This window comes from Hemiscyllium ocellatum, unplaced genomic scaffold (genome assembly GCF_020745735.1).
Source record: "Hemiscyllium ocellatum isolate sHemOce1 unplaced genomic scaffold, sHemOce1.pat.X.cur. scaffold_118_pat_ctg1, whole genome shotgun sequence".
NCBI classification, from domain to species: domain Eukaryota; kingdom Metazoa; phylum Chordata; class Chondrichthyes; order Orectolobiformes; family Hemiscylliidae; genus Hemiscyllium; species Hemiscyllium ocellatum.
This window is the reverse complement of record NW_026867701.1, coordinates 146343-164808: the sequence shown is the minus strand read 5'-3', so window position 1 is coordinate 164808 and position 18466 is coordinate 146343. Positions and strand designations below refer to the sequence as shown.

At 44.6% G+C, this 18466-nt stretch overlaps 1 long non-coding RNA gene across 1 annotated transcript in view; it reads left to right on the top strand.

Annotated features, from left to right (window-relative positions):
- Positions 1-17043, top strand: part of LOC132809427 (uncharacterized) — a 29495-nt gene extending 12452 nt beyond the window's left edge. Inside the window, exon 3 of the long non-coding RNA XR_009642309.1 lies at positions 16599-17043. This is a non-coding gene — a long non-coding RNA (uncharacterized LOC132809427). The remainder of the gene's footprint in view (positions 1-16598) is intronic.
- The last annotated feature ends 1423 nt before the right edge of the window (positions 17044-18466 follow it).

Here is an 18466-nt window from a genome sequence, read left to right as displayed (position 1 = left end):
GTTAGGGAAGTGATTTTCGGGTCCCTCGCTGAGATATTTCTACCACCGATAGCCACAGGTGTGGTGCTGCAAGACAGGCACCATTATTTGAGAAAGGTGATGAGGAAAGGCCAGGGAACAATACACCGGTGAGCCTGAGGGTAGTGGCAGACAAGGTGTTGGAAGGAATTCTGAAGGACAGGTTTATATGTAATTGGAAAGGTAAGAAGTGATTAGGAATAGTCAGCATGGCTTTGTACATACATCACTAACTTGGACTTCAGAAAGACATTCAAAAAGGTCCACATAACAGACTGGTTAGCAAGTTAGACACCATGGGATGCAGAGAGAACCAGCTATTATATACAAATTGGCGGGAAGGTTGGGGACGGAGGATAGTGCTTTTCGGACTGGAGGCCTGTGATGAGCAATATGGTGTAAGGATCGGTGCAGGGTTCACTGCTTTTCATCATTTATATCAATGATTTCTGTGAATATATGAGGTATAGTTAGTAGGTTTACAGTAGACATCAAAATTTGAGGTGTACTGGACAGCGAAGAAGGTTAACTCAGAGTACAATGGGACTTCAATCAAATGGGCTGAGGATTGTCAGATCGAGTTTATTTCAGATAATTGTGAGATCCTCCATTTTGGAAAAGCAAATGAGGGCAGGAATTATACATTTAATGGGAAGGTCCTGGGGAGTGTTGCTGAACAAAGAGACCTTGGAGTGCAGATTCATAGTTCCTTGAAAGTGGAATCATAGGCAGGGTAGTGAAGAAGGTGTTTAGTGTACTTGCCTTTACTGGTCAGTACATTTGAGTAGTGAAGTTGGGACGTCATTTTGCAGCGGCACAGCACATTGATTCATCCACTTCTGGAATTCTGCTTTCAGTCCTGGTCTCCCTGCTATCGGAATGATATTGTGAAACTTGCAAGGTTTCGGAAAAGATGTGCAAAGATGTTGCCAGGTTTGAGGGTTTGAGCTATATAGGTAGAGGGTGAATAGGCTGGGGCTGTTTCCCCTGGAGCATCGGATACAGTTGTGAGGGGCAAGGATAGGGTGAAATCCCAGGGTCTTATTCCCAGGATATGTGAGTCCAAAGCTTAGGGCACAGGCTTCAGGTGTGAGGGAAAAGATTGAAAAGAGATCTAAGGGGCAATGTTTCCAGCTGAACATGGTACGTGTGTGGAAGGAGCTGCCAGAGAAAGTGTGGAGGCTGGTACAATTACCCAATTATGCCTTTGAGATGTTGTATGTGATTAGCAAAAGTTTAGAAGGATATACGCCAAGAGCTGGTGGATGGGATGAGATTAATTTAGGATATCTTGTCAGCATGGACAAGTTTTGGATCGAAGGGTCTGTTTCTCTGCTGTACATCTTTATGGCACTACTAAAATTAAGATGGGTTTCTATTTTATGGAGAGTTAGCAGAAGATCAACTAATTCTTCTTGGAGCTGAGAAGGTTAGGCAGGAATTTCGACCAGGAGCAGATTTCTTTCCAGGATATTTAATTTACAGAGAGACAGAGGGAGAAATTATTAACGTCACAATTTTGAGTAACTACCTTCAGGTAAATGGCTAATAAAATAGGTTAAAAATGTGAAGATTATTGTACTCACTAAGTTCTGAGCATCTGGAACAGTTTGTCCGCCAGCTGGATGCAGATCCAGTAGTTATTGAGAAAACGAATTTAGAATGTAACTTTTTTAAGGAAGGATTTGGAGGTCTACAGACAAATGGGAGGTGAGTTGGGATAGACTGGCACCATGTCCAGAGCGGCCAGTACAGCTGAATAGCCCCACACCCTTGTCCTCTGTGTTACTGCCCCATTCACTGTGAATGATGAAGCTTATCCCAGGGCAGAGTCATAGAGACATACAGCATGGAATTAGACCCTTTGGTCGAACTGGTCCATGCCGACCAGATATCCCAACATTTGGCACATATCCCTCTACACCCTTCCTATTCACATACCCATCCAGATGCCGAATGGTGTAACTGTACCAGCCTCCACCACTTTCCTGAACAGAAGATTCCATACAGGCACCCATCTCAGTGTGAAAAAAAGTTGCCTCTTGGGTCCCTTTTAAATCTTTCCCCCTCACCTTAAACCTACACCCTCTCGTTCTAGACTCCCCCACCCCAGGGAAAAGACCTTGTCTATTTTTCCCAACCATACTCCTCATGATTTTATAAAGTTCTATGAGGTCACCCCTCAGCATCCGATGCTCTTGGGAGGAGCCCACTCATGTCACAATGGGGCCCGGGTGATTGACAGCAGCTTCAGACCAATAGGAGAATTGGTGTGATCCTCCAGCCAATGGGAGTGAATTGGGGTGGGTCCAGCAGGCCAACACATGGCCATGAGCTGTGCAGGCGCAGTGTCACGGTGAGGCGGGGGGGGACCTAGTCAGTGTGAAGGGAGTGGGAGACACTGCAAAGTCTGGGGAAGAAATGGAGCTATTGTGGACTGGGAGGGTTTATAAATGCACAGTTTTAGGCTGCTAGACCTGAATTAGAAATTCCTGGTAAATTAGAACCAAAAGAACTGCGGATGCTGTAAATCTCGCACAACAACCAGAAGGTACTGGTAAAACTCAGCAGATCTGGCAGCATCTGTGAAGAGAAATCAGAGTTAACATTTTGGATCCGCTGACCCTTCCTCAGAACTGATGTTACTGAAAATTAATGTCGGTTTATATGCAGAAGGTAGGGGTTAAGGGGTAAATGATAGGTGGTAATATAGTCCAAGAGCAGTTGGACAAAGGAGTGGATAACGATCTGGCTGGGGGAGGGTGAATAGCTGTTTCTGGGGACTGTTCGTGGCTAACTATAGCTAATGTGTAATGGCAGGCTATGTGATAACAAGGCCTTGTGTGTGGGTTAAGAGGCTAGGGCGCTAGGACATTGGAGAGTTCAGGACGTGAAATTATTGAATTTGATACTGGGGATGGAGGTGTGCAGGGTCCCCAAGTAGAAGATGAGGTGTTGTTCTTCCAGCTTGTGTTAACGTGTGGCCCTGGAAAAGCACAGCAGATCACCCAGCATCTCAGGAACAAAAGAATCAACGTTTTCGGCATATTCCTTTTATCAGGAATGCCGGGATTGGGTGGGGTGGGAGGGAGTAAGAGGGCTGAGAGATAAATAAGAAGGGTGGGTCCGGTTGGTGGGAAGGGAGCTAGGAAGGCAATAGGTAGATGTAGGTGGAGGGTAATGGAGAGAGGGTGGAGTGGATAATTGGAAAGGACGATGGACAGGTGGGACAGTTCAAGAGGGTGGTGTCGAGTTGGAGGGTTGGATCTGGGATAAGGCAGGGGAGGGGAGATGAGGAAACCTTGATTCTGTGGTTAAAGGTCCCAATGTGGAAGATGAGGTTTTCTTTCTCCAGGCGTCGGGTGGCTGGGATTTGGTGGTGGAGGTGGCCCAGGACGTGAATGTCCTTGGCGGAGTGGGTGGGGAAGTTGAAGTGGTCGGCCACAGGATGGTGGAGTTGGTTGGTGCATGCATCCCAGAAATGTTCCCTGAAACATTCTGCAAGTTGGTGTTCTTTGTCAACTCCCCAGTAGAGAGGAGACCACATCGAAAGCAAAGGCCATAATAGGTGAGGTGTTTGGATGCGCAGGAAAATCTCTGCTGGATGTGGAAGGGCCCTTTTGAGGTGTGGGCACAGGTTTTACACCTCTTGCAGTGGCAAATGAAGGTGCTGGGAGGGGACGGCGGGTTGGTGGGGAGCATGGATCTGAATAGAAATTCACAGGGAATGGCTTTTGAATGTAATGGAAATGTTTGAAGTGAAAGATAGTTGCTACTCATTTAAATTCTCTTAATGGGAGTAACTAGCTGAAACTAGAGAGACGTTGTGACAGGAGACCTCAGACCCGTGGTATGCTCCTCTTGTACAATGTGGGAAATAATGGACACTTCCAGTGTCGGTGACGGCTATGTGTGCAGGATGAGTGCCCATCTGCAGCTACTGGGAAACTGCTTTTCAGACCTGGAGCTGAGAGTGGATTCACTGTGGAGCAATACTGAGAATGTCATGGGCAGCACGTTCAGTGAGTTAGTCACACTGCAGGTGAGGGTTACACAGGCAGAAAGGGAATGGGTGACCATCAGATCAACTAAAAGGCTCAGGAAGGGAGTGCAGGACTCCCCAGTAATCATTCCCCCTTCTCAGACAGATATTGTGCACTGCTTGGGATTCTATAATGGGGGGAACAGGTGGGGTGGACTCTCAGGGGAAATCAGCAACAGCCAGGTTCATGGCACCACAGATAGCTCTGCTGCACAGAACAGGAGGAAGGAGAATGGCAGAGCTATAGTGACAGGGGATCCAGTAGTCAGGGTCAGAGACAGGCGTGTCTGTGGCCACAGACATGAATCCAGGACAGTGGAATTGAACCCAGGTCCATTTATTGATGAGTGCACAGAACAATAAAGGTCAGTGTCCCAAATGCAACCTTCAGCACTTGGTCACCCTGAAGCTCTACTGTCCAGGGACTGTGCACTTGTGCTGAGCCCTTCAGAGGGCTTGAAGGAGATGGGGAGAAAACAGGAACAGGGTTGTGTTGTAGATCTACAAACTAACCATCACCCTCCGCTTTTGGTCTCCCCCCTCTGTCTCCCACCTCCCATCGTACCTCCTCCCCACCGCAGGGAAAAGACCTTGTGTATTTACCTTATCCATGCCCCTACTGATTTTATAAACCTCTATAAGGTCATCATCAGCCTCTAACGTTCCAGGGAAAACGGTGTATTCAGCGTCTCCCTGTAGCTCAAATCCTCCAAACCTGGCAACATGCCTGTAATACGTTTCTGACCCCTTTCAAGGTTCACAAAATTGTTTTGATAGGAAGGAGACCAGAATTGCACACAATATTCTAAGCGTGACCTAACCAATGTCCTGTACAGCCGCAATATGACTTCCCAACTCCTATACTCCGTGCTCTGACCAATAAAGGAAAGCATACTAAACATCTTCACTAATCTATCTACCTGCGATTCTGCTTTCAAGGAGCTATGAACCTGCACTCCAAGGTCTCTTTGTTCAGCAGCACTCCCGAGAACCTTACCATTAAGTGTATACTCCCTGCTAATATTTGCTTTTCCAAAATGCAGCACCTCTCATTTATCTAAATTAAAGTCCATCTGCCACTTCTCAGCACATTCAACCATCTGATCAAGATCCTGTTGTAATCTGAGGTAATCCTCTTCACTGTCCATTACACCTCCAATTTTGATGTCATCTTACTAACATTACTTCCTATATTCACATCCAAATCATTAATATAAATTATGAAAATTAGTGGATCCAGCACCGATCCTTTGTGACACCCCACTGGTCACAGGTCTCCAATCTGAAAATCAACCTTCCGCCACCACCCTCTGTATTCTATTTTTGAGCCAGTTTTGTATCTAAATGGCTAGTTCTCTCTGTATTCCATGAGATCTAATCTTGCTAACCGGTTTCCCATGGGGAACCTTGATGAATGTCTTACTGAAGACCATGTAGTTCATCTCCACCGCTTTGCACTGTCAATCCTCTTTGTTGTTACTTCAGAAGAATTGACTCAAATTCATGAGACGTGATTTCTCACACGCAATGCCATTATTAATATCCACGACTTAATTCTGTACATTGGGGTCAGTGTCACCCAGTTACAGGTGTTAATATTCTGGATGAAGTTCATGTACACCAGCTTTGTGTTAGTGACTGTGTATTGTATCTTGTTAATATCACCAACACTGGTGGGTTCCTTTGGAAAGGCAGTCCCTATATCCCTAACCCCCCTCCCATCTGCTGTGCCTCCTCCATCCCCACCGTCGACAGTAAGTGGGAGGAGCTCATGGAGTTTCCATGTGAGTGAGATTGAGAACATCTTTCCTTCTTTCCACTAGCCCACCAGGAAATGGTGGTCGTGTCCTTACCTCTGGGCCAGGAGGATCGGGTTCAGGGTTGAGTAACAGCATCTTTGAAAAGGCCCAAGCTCAAGCCACCAGGCCATACTGTCTCCCAGCTGTCCCTGCCTGAGCCTCCAAACAGAACCTTCCTGTAGTTTCTCTCCTGTTAGATTCTCCCATTGCTCAGTTTGTCCAGGATCCCCTCCTGCAGCTGCACTGCTCCTGTCCCTCACTGACCTGTCCATTCCCCGTGTCCCTCCTCATTCATTCATTGTTTACAATCCCATTGTCCCAGTCCTCCAGCCCCGCCCCTTCACCCTATTGGGCAGCAGCTGCTGTCAATCACCAGGGCTCCTGTGTGATCTGGAGCATGCTCTGTAGGAAGGGAGACCAGTGCACAGGCACAGTGCTGGGCAATTGGTAGCGTATGTGCAGGCTGGGTCAGTGCCAGGAAGGGAGGCTGTGGGTGTGTGGGATTAATCTGTCATTGGCAGCTCCCTCCCTTCCTCCCTCTGAGAACAGGACCCAGGGGAATGGCCCCTCCCCCGGTATTATGACAAGTGGTCAGCGTATCGGTGTGGGGAGCATTTTGCAGAAAGTTATCAGAACTCGGGAATGTTATGGAAATGAACAAAGATGGGCCTGCAATTAAAGTTCAAACTTGATTCATTTTAGTTCAACTAGATATGATTTTGGCCAGTGTGTGCAGGATGGTTCTCATCAGAGGATGGGAGTAGGGAAAATAAATAAGAGGTTCCAGATTGTGGAAAAAAAAATCAGTGCGTTCTGCCCCAGAAGGGAACCCTGAGAGGTTTGGGGAGGATTCACTAACACCCAGGAGGCTCCGAGTCAGACTCATTGATTTGACTTGATTAGATTAGATTTCCTACAGTGTGGAAACAGGCCTTTCGGCCCAACCAGCCCACACTGACCATCGGAAGAGTAACCCACCCAGACCCATTTCCCTCTGACTAATGCACCTAACACTGGGCAATTTAGCCTGGCCAATTCACCTGGCCTGTGCATCTTTGGATTGTGGGAGGAAACCGGAGCACCCGGAGGCAACTCACGCAGGCACGGGGAGAATTGAACCTGGGACCCTAGTGCTGTCATGCCACCCTTTTTTTTGGTTCTTTGTCTGCAGGCAGGAGCTAGGAAGCTGAATTCAAAGAGAGCAGAGTGAGTTAGAGCTGGGTGTGGAGGGAAGGAGTGAGGAGATTGGTTTGGATTTCAGTTCACAGAAGAGAGAAATTGTGAGACTGAGATTTAATGTTTTGGGGGAACAAAGAAACTACAATTTAATACTATAATTGTCTCATGAATTTCCATCCTGTGTTAACGGTGGTGACTTGTTTTCTCAGTTGTCGGGTACTGAACGGGCAGATTTGTGGATGAGAAATTCAAATTGAGCTTCATGTTCAGACACGATGGTTAATTGATCCGTGCCGATCTGAATATCATTGGCCTTTTCATGTGGAAGGAAAGGGGAGTATTCCGTCCGTGGGCAAATATTTCAAATATCAGTGTGACTGGAAAAAATACTGAGACACAGCCAAGTCCATGTTAGCGTGGTGACTGTGGAGAGAGATTTAATTTGCTTTTAAAAGTCTGAAAAAACATGGCACATTTCCAAGGGACAATTAAGTCACAGATTTGTATGAGGATAAGTTTTAAATTAACCATGCAATCAGAAAGACACAAGGATACCTGCAGCATGGAAAATACAATGAAAATGGAATTGTTGTAAAGGAGTTGATTCTCGATCATGCTTTTTTATCCATTAGTGTTGTCACGTCGGTTCCAGTGCCATGGGGAAATACTGGAAATGTGATGAATGTAACGTAGGTTTCAGTTATTAAACTGGAAAAAGTGCAGACGAAACTTACAAGAAGTTTTGCCAGGGCTCAGGGGTCTGAGTTATAGGGAGAGGTTGGACAAGCGAGGATTTTTGTTTTTTGTTTAGAGCAGAGGAAACAGAGGAGGGATCTTTTCTGGAAGTGTATAAGATCATGAGAGGCTTGGGTAAGGTGAATGCACTCAGTCTCTTTCCCAGGAAATCAAGGAGTGGAGGCATCAGTTGAAGGTTAGAGGAGAAAGAATAAAAGGGAAGCTGAGGGGGCAACAGGTTTAAACAGAGGGTGGTATGTATAAGGACTGAGGTGCCAGTGGAAGTGGTTGAGGTGGGTACATTAACAACAGGTAAAAGACATTTGGACAAATACATGGATAGCAAAGGGTCAGAAGCAGATGGGCCAAGTGCAGGGAAATGGGGTTAGTGTGGATGGACATTCTGGTCAGTTTGGGCCAAAGGGCCTGTCTCTGCTGTAGGGCTCTGACTCCAAGTCTATTTACTATTTCTCCTGCTATCTCTGGGAGCACCCTGGGATGTATTCCATCAGGGCAAAGAGACTTATCTACCTTTAGCTCCATTAGCTTGCCCAGCTCTAACGCATTTGTGATAATGGTTATTTCTTTTTCCTCACCTTCCCCAGTTTCTTTATCAATTCTTGGCATGTTCTTCGTATCATCCACTGTGAAGACTGACTGCTGTGTACTCCTATTCCTGAACCCTGCTGGATAGGAATAACTACATTAGCAGAACTCTGAGAGGTCTTCTTTGAGTCTTTATTGATGAGACATGGCAGTTACCTGGATAGTGTACATGCAGAACACCTCCAGGCAGAATCAGGTAACTCCCCGCTTGTCCGATGTATGGCTCCCATTCTTATACCTTTGTGGTTTGTGGTTTTGAATGGATGCTGCCTCTCAGTATTCTCTCCATGGCGATGGCAGTTAAAAAGTCGAGTTCAGCTCAGCACTTTGTGGTTAAACCACATACCCCTCCCCCACGCCCCTGTGGCTCAGTGAGGTATCTGACAGGCACTTCAGTTTCAGCTGGGCTGTCTGTCAGGATTCTGATGTGGAAGAACTGGTGTTTGAGCGGGGTGGGCAAAGTTTTAAAAAAAAACACAGATCACCAGGTTATAGTCCAACAGGATTATTTGGAAGTACAAGCTTTAGGAATGTGCTGTGATTTTGAACTTGATCAGGATTATCTCTATTGTCACAGTTTCGTGTTTCAAAAATGACAGAGGCCATATGTTCCCCACACAATAGGTTCCCCTCTAGCAGTGCAAACTGCTATTCTGGCCCTGGGGACAGCTACTCATCACTTGTCTCCCCCAATCCCATTTAACGTTCTGCTGATCTTTAAAGTTTTTCTAATCTCCTACTTTCTCCTTGCTCTTTGCCAATTTGTGTGTTTTCTATTTCAATTTGATAAGACTCCCTTATTTCCTGAGCCACCCAGGGCAGATTACTCCTTTTCCTACAGTCCTTCCTTTTCCCTGATATATACTTTTGCTGAGCAGTTTGAAATATCCTTTGATATTTCTCCACTGTCTGTCAACTGGGGTGTACAAAGTTAAAAATCACACAACACCAGGTTATAGTCCTTCAGGTTTAATTGGAAGCACACTAGATTTTGGAGCGTTTCTCCTTCATCATGATCCAATTACACCTGTTGGACTATAACCTGTTGTGTGATTTTTAACTCATCTCAGTTTAAAATTGCAAAATCATTATCTCCTACACGCTTCCTCACTATCTATGTTTGGAACACTAATCCACCTGACTATCCTGCTTTTTCCAAAAATCTCCTTTGGTGAAGGTGGTGAGTTTTGGATTCAGCTTTCCAGTTATTACCGTAAGAAGATGAGCACTGGGCACAGGAGAGGCAATGCAGCCCTTCGAACCAGCCCCACCATTTAATACGGTGATGATTGAGCTCACCTCGGTCTCAGCTGGATTTTCCCACCTGCTCTCTCTCACCCTTCATCTCATTGCAAATTCAACATCTGTATCTCTTCAGTAAATTTCCTCTTTGTCCTGGCATCCACCGCATTTTGAAGAGGAATTCCGCAGATTTACAGCACATTGAGATAGGTACATTCTTCCACAGATAATAGAATAGAATCCCTACAGTGCAAAAACAGGGTATTCATCCATGGAGTCCACACCAATCCTATAATGAGCATCCCATTCAGACTCACCCATTCCCTGTATTTCCCATGGTTAATGGTTTAACCTGCGCATGCATGGATACTGTGGGCAATCTAGCATCGCCGATCCACTTTACCTGCACATATTTGGACTGTGAGATGAAACTGGAGCACCCAGAGGAAACCCCACAGACACGGGGAGAACATGTAAATTCCACAGGGTCGCCTAAGGCTGGAATCAAATCCAGGTCCCTGACGCTGTGAGTAAGCAATGCTAACCATTGAGCCACCTCTACTTAAAATCTGCTCCTCCTATGAACCTCCCCACCCCCCAGTTGACTGAATCTATATTCCTTACATCAGAAAATCAGGTTGTGGAAGCAGATGTCTCAGTAAAACCCAGTGACAGCCCACAGGTCCTGTCTGTCTGAATGGGGATCGTATACACAACACCCTCCAGCCCACACTTTTCATTCACTTTCTAGAGACAGGGCTCCAGTGGCTTCATGGGGACTACAACTCCCACAATCCCTGAGGCAGGGACCACGCGTGTGTACATGTACAGAATGTGGGCAGGTTTTGGAACATATGCTTTGGGTAAGTATACTTTGCGGAAGGTTTTTCACACTGGCTGGAGGAGGAATGCATCTGCTTATTGTATTGATCTGCTGGGGGGTCAAAGTGTCACCACACCCATGTAGGACCACTCTCCATCCCCAATTCATTGTAATGCTGGGAATCGACCAATGGGCATCAAAGAAGAATCTGACCCATTCTCCCAGCCTGAAGGACCCTCTTCTGTCCAGGATCTGCCACCTCCCTTTCTGTTTCCTTTTGTTTCATTCTGCTGTTACATTATTGACTTGCAGCAACTGAAGGGAAAGGAAGTGAACCCAGAAAGGGTGCAGAGTCTAACCAGGGACGGGAAGTGGTGGAATGGATGTGTTTATCAGTAACTCCATGAGAATGGGGAGGGTGTACACTAGGGGGTAGCAGAGTCAGAATGGTGGGAGAGAGTAAGTGGGCTGGAGGGTTACAGCTTTGGGGGAAGAAAGGGGAAAAAAAGATATTCCAGAGAAACAAGAATTGTCTGCTCTGAATTTCTAACCTGTACATATCCCTTTATACTGGGTGCTAGATGGTGAAGGTTTGCAGACTGAAATCTCAAATTCATGTGCAGATTGTGATTAAGTTACCCAGTATTTGAAGAACCAAAGATAGAGAATCACTTGGCCAAAATCCTGCACACTCTCCCTCCCAGCATTGTCGTTCTCTCTGTGCCAAATGGACTGTGAATGGTACAAGACAGCAGCTCACTACCATCTTCTCAAGGGTAACTAGAGATGGGGAATAAATGCTGGCAGAGCCAGTGATGCCCATATCCTGGAAATGGTTTCTATCTCTAGTTGCTGAAACCCCGTTGATGTTACTGCAGGATGATGAGGGACGCTGAGTGCATCCTCCAGGAGGCAGCACCATCACATTACCCCTGCCTACACCCACACAGTAACACCACAACGTCACTGGTACAAAAGGCAGTGAAACCAAAGGAGGACTTAGATATAATTCTTCGAGGTAAAGCCATGAAAGGGGGTTTGAACACAGCAGGAACAGGAGACTGAGCTGGATGCTCAGCTGTTTCCCATTGAATGGTGGAGCAGGATTGAAAGGCTGAATGGTCTCCTCCTGCTGCTATCTCCCAGGTATGTATATAGCCCTGGAGCCCGGGTAGGAAGGAGTGGGCAGGGATTCTCCAGGAGATTGCACTTCTACGTCAGTTTTCAGTGAAGGATGGTTTGATGGATTTTATTTAACATTTATCTTTAACACAAGGTTTGAGAATTTTGGTTTTAAAATGTTGTCAAAGTTTTTGCACAGCAAATAAAATTAAAGAAAATAAATTAAACTGTCTGAATATAACAGTTTTAAAACTTTCAACCTCTGTAAAACAAAATTCTATCTATTCACTTTTCAGCTACTCAAACTCCAGGGAAATATTCCCTCCCTGTCTGAACCTTTGGTTTGACCTCCACCTTCTGTGAGCTGTGAAGCGTTCTTTTTCCCCATTTCTCCGACCCAGAAATGTTATCACAGCAACCTTCCCACCATCAAAATCATCATTACAACATTTTGCTTTTGTTTAACATATAATCACCAGCAGTGCAAAAGTGAGGACTGCAGATGCTGGAAACCAGAGCCGAGATTAGAGTGGTGCTGGAACAGGGCTTTTGCCACAATGTTGATTTTCCGGCTCCTGACCTGCTGTGCTTTTCCAGCACCACTCTAATCTTGACATATAATCACCAGCAGTAAACCATTTGTGTAACCAACTGAATATTTCCAAACAAAGCCCATTACGGGAAAAAAAACATTACAAGTGACTGAGTGGGAAGGGACTAAATCAAAGTAGCGTTGTGGGGAGGGGGCAGCGGTGGAGACAAAGCACTGTATCCCCTGCGGTGCTCACCTCTATCTAAAGGCATCAAGAGCATTGATACACACCACATGCTCCTTCTCCAAGGACACCCTGCTGTGTCGCCTTTATCCTCAATCATAGAATAGAATCCCAACAGTGTGCAAGGAGAGCATTGGCCCATCAAACCCCACCGACCATCCGAAGAACATCCGACCCACTGCACTCCATCCCTGTAATACTGCATTTCCCAAGGCTGATCTACCTAGTCTGCACAATCCTGGATACTGTGGACAAGGTAGCACGACTGATTCACGTAACCTGCACATTTTTGGGCTGTGGGAGGAAACCAGAGCACCTGGAAGGGACCCACATTATCATGGGGAGAATGTGGGAAATCCACATTGACCAAGTCTGGACTCCAACCTTGTACCTGGTGCTGTGAAGCAGCCGTGCTATAATCACAATTTAAATCAAAACAGATGATCCCTGCTCATTGTCCCATTGCTGTTTGTAGAGACATCCTGCCCAGAGAGACATCCTGAGGTTTAGAAAGTGGCAATGTAAGTTCAGTCAACTCCAGCCCAGTTAATGTGGTTAACAACAACAACATCAATACTCCAACAGTGTCATCATGTACAAGGTCCACTCCTGACTCTGATGAATAGTAACATCAGAATCAGAGTCCTGCAGTCCACACGGAGCAGATGGATGATCACTTCCCTGTGAGCACTCACTGGTCTCTCAATCGTGTTGAAGACGCAGCAAATCCCTGTCACACAGAGAGGGAAACAGCTCCTACCCAGTGTGAACCCGCTGGGGGTTCAGTGGGGGAGGATGAATCACTGAATCCCTTCTCTCACACTGAGTATCTGAATGCCCTCTCCACTGTGTGAGCTGACTGGAGACTCCGAAGGTGCTGCATTTGAGTGAATCTCCCCCCACACTGGGAACAAGTGAATGACCGTTCCCCAGAGTGAGCTTGTTGGTGTTTAAGCAGGTCAGAGGACTGAGTGAATGCTTTCCCACACACTGAGCAGGTGACTGGCCTCTCCACGGGGGGAATGCACTGATGTCTCCGCTGATGAGAGATTTGAATGAATCCTCTCTCACACATGGAGCGGGTGAAGGGTCTAAACCCACTGTGCCATCTCTGGTGCCTCAGCAGATTGGAAGATCGAGTAAATCCCTTCCCATACGTGGGGCAGGTGAGCGGCCTTTCCGCAGTGTGACTGTGTCGTTGAGTGTCCCACTGGGAGGGGTAAGTAAATTCCTTATTCTGATTGAGCCCGTTCTCCTGTTTCTCTCATTTGTTATTGACAATCTCATTCCCCCCGCACCAGAACCTGTTCCAGAGAGGGTTCCAGAACAGGCAGAATGATCAGCTGCAGCTGGTCACCTGACCGGTCACTGGTCCCGAAAGGTTCACTCTCCACAGATGCTGCCAGACTGAATGTTTCCAGCAATTTCTGTTTTTATTTCTGACTTCCCAGCATTTGCAGATGTTTAGTTTCCCAATACTCGTTTTGTCTGTTGCAGAGGAGTTTATTGATGAAATTAAAGGGTTTCAAAAATTGTACGTCAGGTCACACGTCAGTTGTGATCATCATGAGTGGCAGAGCAAAGTCGCGGGGCTGAATGGCCTCCTCCTGTTCCAATGAAAGTTGTCCATCAGCAGCTTGTGGTAACATTTCCCCTCACTGCTCACTTCACCTCCATCTCTAACACACTGTTACTGACTGAACAAACCTCCTGCATGAACTAAACCTGCTCATGCTCAGTGGCTCCCTCTCCTGCCTCCTGGGTTTAACTCTCACCGTGGAGTGCTGTCTCATATTACTGCAGGAATGCCGACAAGGATTAATCCTGGAGTCTGTATCCCCTGGGATCCACAATCAGAGTTTATTTTCTTCTTCCTCTTTCATTCTGGCCAATGAACTCTCGGTTTCAATCCATTTTCCTGTCAAGCTCTTCAACATATCAATGTGGGTGGACTAGAAGCAGCTGGGATGAAAGGAAGTGGGGATTAGGCGGAAGCACGAGGAGAGGTGATAGCAAAGACAGTTCTCATTGTAACGGCAGAGTTTCTCCGTGACCCAGTGAGTAGTGAGACACCTGAGTTTGTGGAGGAGACAGATTCAATCAGGGATTTGGGAAAACACTCAGACATTGACCTGTCCATCTGATTGTTAACTCAGACAGGTAGAAAGAAAGATGCACATTTAGATCGCACCTTTGATGATCTGGGGCAATGAAGCATGCTTCCAACCCAATGATTTCAACCTCAAATCTCTGAAAACACATCACAAACCTTTCTACTTGTACCAGGCTGTCTCTGAGCCTCCTCTTTTCTTGAGAAAAGTGTTTTGAGCTGTTCAGCTTTTCCTGGTGATTATAACCGCTATGTTCCTGTAAGATTTGTGACTGAACCTTTTATTTTCCGGTTCCTTGTGAGTGATGAAAGTAGAAAAAACAGTTCCTGACCTGTGAGGGGTTTCGGTTGGAGTATTTATATTTAAAAATCCATTCCCACCCTCACATTCAGTGTGAAATTGATGTAAAACTGAAGGGAAGGAGTGAGTGAGCACCCACAGAACCATAAAGGAAGCATATGTATCTGAGTTGAATGAACCTACTCTAAGATCAAACTAACCAACACGCCCTTCATTTACTATCATCCATGTGTCTATCCAAGAGTCGCTTCGAGTCGCTGATGGATCTGAATCTACTATCACCATTGGCAGTGCATTCCATGCACCCACCACTATCTATAAAGAAACTATCTCTGACATCACTGTTAAAAATGTGAATTTTGCTCATTTGAATGATCTGTGTAATCCCAGCCTTATAAATTGAGAAAAACCTAATTACTTTTCCCTGCAACAATTCCTGTTCATTTTTGCAGATAGCACAGTCAAGCAGCAAGATGACATTTATCATTATTCTTAAGTATGCTAATAGAATTTTGAAAATCTATATATTGCTAATATATAAAAATTATTCATTTCATTCCATAGAATATAGAACAGTACAGCACAGTACAGGCCCTTTGGCCACGATGTTGTTCCTACCTTTTATCCTACTCTAAGATCAAACTAACCAACATGCCCTTTCATTTACTATCATCCATATGCCTATCCAAGAGTCACTTAGAGTCGCTGATGGATCTGAATCTACTGCCACCACTGGCAGTGCATTCCACGCACTCACCACTATCTATAAAGAAATTATCTCTGACATCTCCCCACAACTTCCCCCATTCACCTTAAAATTATGCCACTTTGTGGGGAAAACTCTTTCATTATCCATTCTATCTATGCCTCTCATCATCTTATAAAAATCTATCAAGTAAACTATCACCCTCTTTCACTGCAATGACCAAAGCCCCAGCTCCCTCAACCTTTCTTTCATAAGACATGCCTTCTAGTCCAGGCAGCATCTTGGTAAATCTCATCTTCACCTTTTCTAAAGCTTCCACATCCAATGTCTAACGAGGTGATCAGAACCAAATACAATATTCCAAGTGTAGTCTCACCAGGGATCCATAGAGCTGCAGCATAACCTCGTAGCTCTTAAACTCAATTTCCCAGCGAATGAAAGCCAACACACCGTCTCAATAAACCTATCACCTTGGATGTCAGCCATGAGGGATGTATGGATGTGCACCCCACGATCCCTCTGTTCCTCCACATTGTCATGAATCCTGCATTTAATCCGAAAATATGCACTCAAATTTGAAATTCCAAAATGAATAATTTCACACTTTCCCAGGTTGAACTCCATCTGCCACTTCTCAGCCCAGCTCTGCCAATGTCCTCTAGCAACCTACAAAAGCCCTCCACACTATCAACAACTCCACCAACCCTCGTGTCATTGGCAAACTTCCTAACCCACCCTTCCACTTCCTCAGCCAAGTCATTTATAAAAATCACAAAGAGCAGAGGTCCCAGAACTAATCCCTTCAGAATACTACTGGTCACCGTGCTCCAAGCTGAAAACTATCCATGTAATCTCACCCTGTCTTCTATGGGCCATCCAATTTATTCTCTGACCAGGCAGGTTTCCCTGTAACCCATGCCTCATTACTTTCTAAATGAGCCTACCATGGGGAACCTAATCAAACACCTTGCTAAAATCCAGACACACCATATCCACTGCTCTGTTCTCACCAATCTGTTTGTCCCATCTTCAAATAATTCAGTAAAATTTGTGAGGCATAACCTGCCGCTCAGAAAGCCATGCTGACCATCTCTAGTCAATCAATACTTCTCCAAATAATCATAAATTCTGTCTTTCAGAATCCTCTCCAATAATTTGCCCACAACTGATGTAAGACTGACTCATCGATGATTCCCAGGATTATCTCAATTGCCTTTCTTGACTAAGGAAATAACGTTTGCCACCCTCCAATCATCTGGTATGACTCCAGTGGACAGTGAGGATGCAAAGACCATCACCAAAACACAGTAATCACTTCCCTCGCTTCCCATAACAACCTAAGTCATATCCTTTCTGGCCCAGGGGACTTATCTACCCCCATGAGTTTTCAATATGTTCAGCACATTCTCCGCCTTAACATCAACCTGTTCGACCATATCAGCCTGTTTCACGCTGTCCTCACAGGAACAAGGTCCCACTCACTCGTGAATACTGAAGCAAAGTTCTCATTAAGGACCTCCCCTATCCCCTCTGACTCCTGGCACAAGTTTGCTTCACTATAAGGGGTATTAATGTGGAATTATGTCTCAGCACTGAATTAATGTAAAGATATTGCAGTGTACAATCACTCGATTACTTTGAATATTGAGCTGTATTTTAACTGAGAAAACACAGTTGAATTGATTTGATTATATTTCACTTCATGCTAGCATTTATTGTGTTTCGAAGCACAATAAGAGTTTCATTTTTACATATATATAACTTACTTAAAATTCATTACACGTTTATGTACAGAAAATAGAATTAACATCTGCTTGTTCCTTTCTTTATCGATGACTGTTCATTTTCAATTTGTGGAAGTTGTACATGCTTGAAAGGAAGGGGAATTGCATTTTTAAAATCAATGTACAATGATCATGCAGTTTTATCAATTTGTCTTTCAAAGAATTGTCATGAGATTCCTGTTTATTTAAGACCAACATTGTATTGTTATTGTAAAATATTGTTTAATTTTCAGTCCATTACACAGAGAAACTACCAAATTTATTCCCATTTGAATTACTGCAATAAACAGCTGATTAGTTTTCATTTGTGTAACCACATTAAACATAATATTACAGTCCTGTCCGTCCTGAGTGGGCACATTATGAAAGGAGCTTGTGAAGCTGCGGCAGTGTCTCTATTACTAGACTCGAGGGAAGGTTTCAAATCACACCTTCACTACAAATATATCAAGAGCCGCTCTGAATGGTGATTAGAGAGTACCTAAGCACAGACTGAACTGCTTTTCAATTCAATATTAGATCTGCTTTTATCTATTATATCAATAATCACAAAATCTTATTTGATACTTATTTGAGTCAGGTTACCAAGAAATATTGTTGGAAACTTCACTTTAGCCACATTGCTTTTACATCTGTCTTACATCTGTCCCTATTTTCTCTAACTGAAAGAAATCTGAAGAGGAATTTCACTTTTATGAATAAAGGGGGGGGGAGATGTTTCCCATATAAATTAATGCTTCTTCGATTTGCCCCTTTTCAGTTTATGTGAGGTTTCATAATAACGCTCTACTTTCTGATAGTGGGGATACCTGTATCTAATTCTGTTGCTTATAAGTTCCTGGAGAATATTTGAAAATTTTGCAGAATTAAAGATTACGACGTCTAAGTAATGAGATTGATCTTTTTTTGTTGCAAAGGGGCAAGTCCAAACAATTGAAACACAATAAACATTATTCCCTCGTGCTATAAATTTGAAATAAAGTTGATATCTTCTTCAGTAAACTAACAAATGCTACCACCAATTACTTGTCAGTCAGCTGGTTACCTACTTTGTAACTAAATGTTGTGATTCATCTAAATATTACTCTGTCCTTTGATCAAAGTGAATTTGTATTTGTTCGGTTTATGAATTCTCAGAAACTTGTTTTTATTTTTCCATTCACCTGTTCATTTTGACCGTAAGATTGAAATGCTTTGAAAATATTGGAGATTGCTCATTTAAA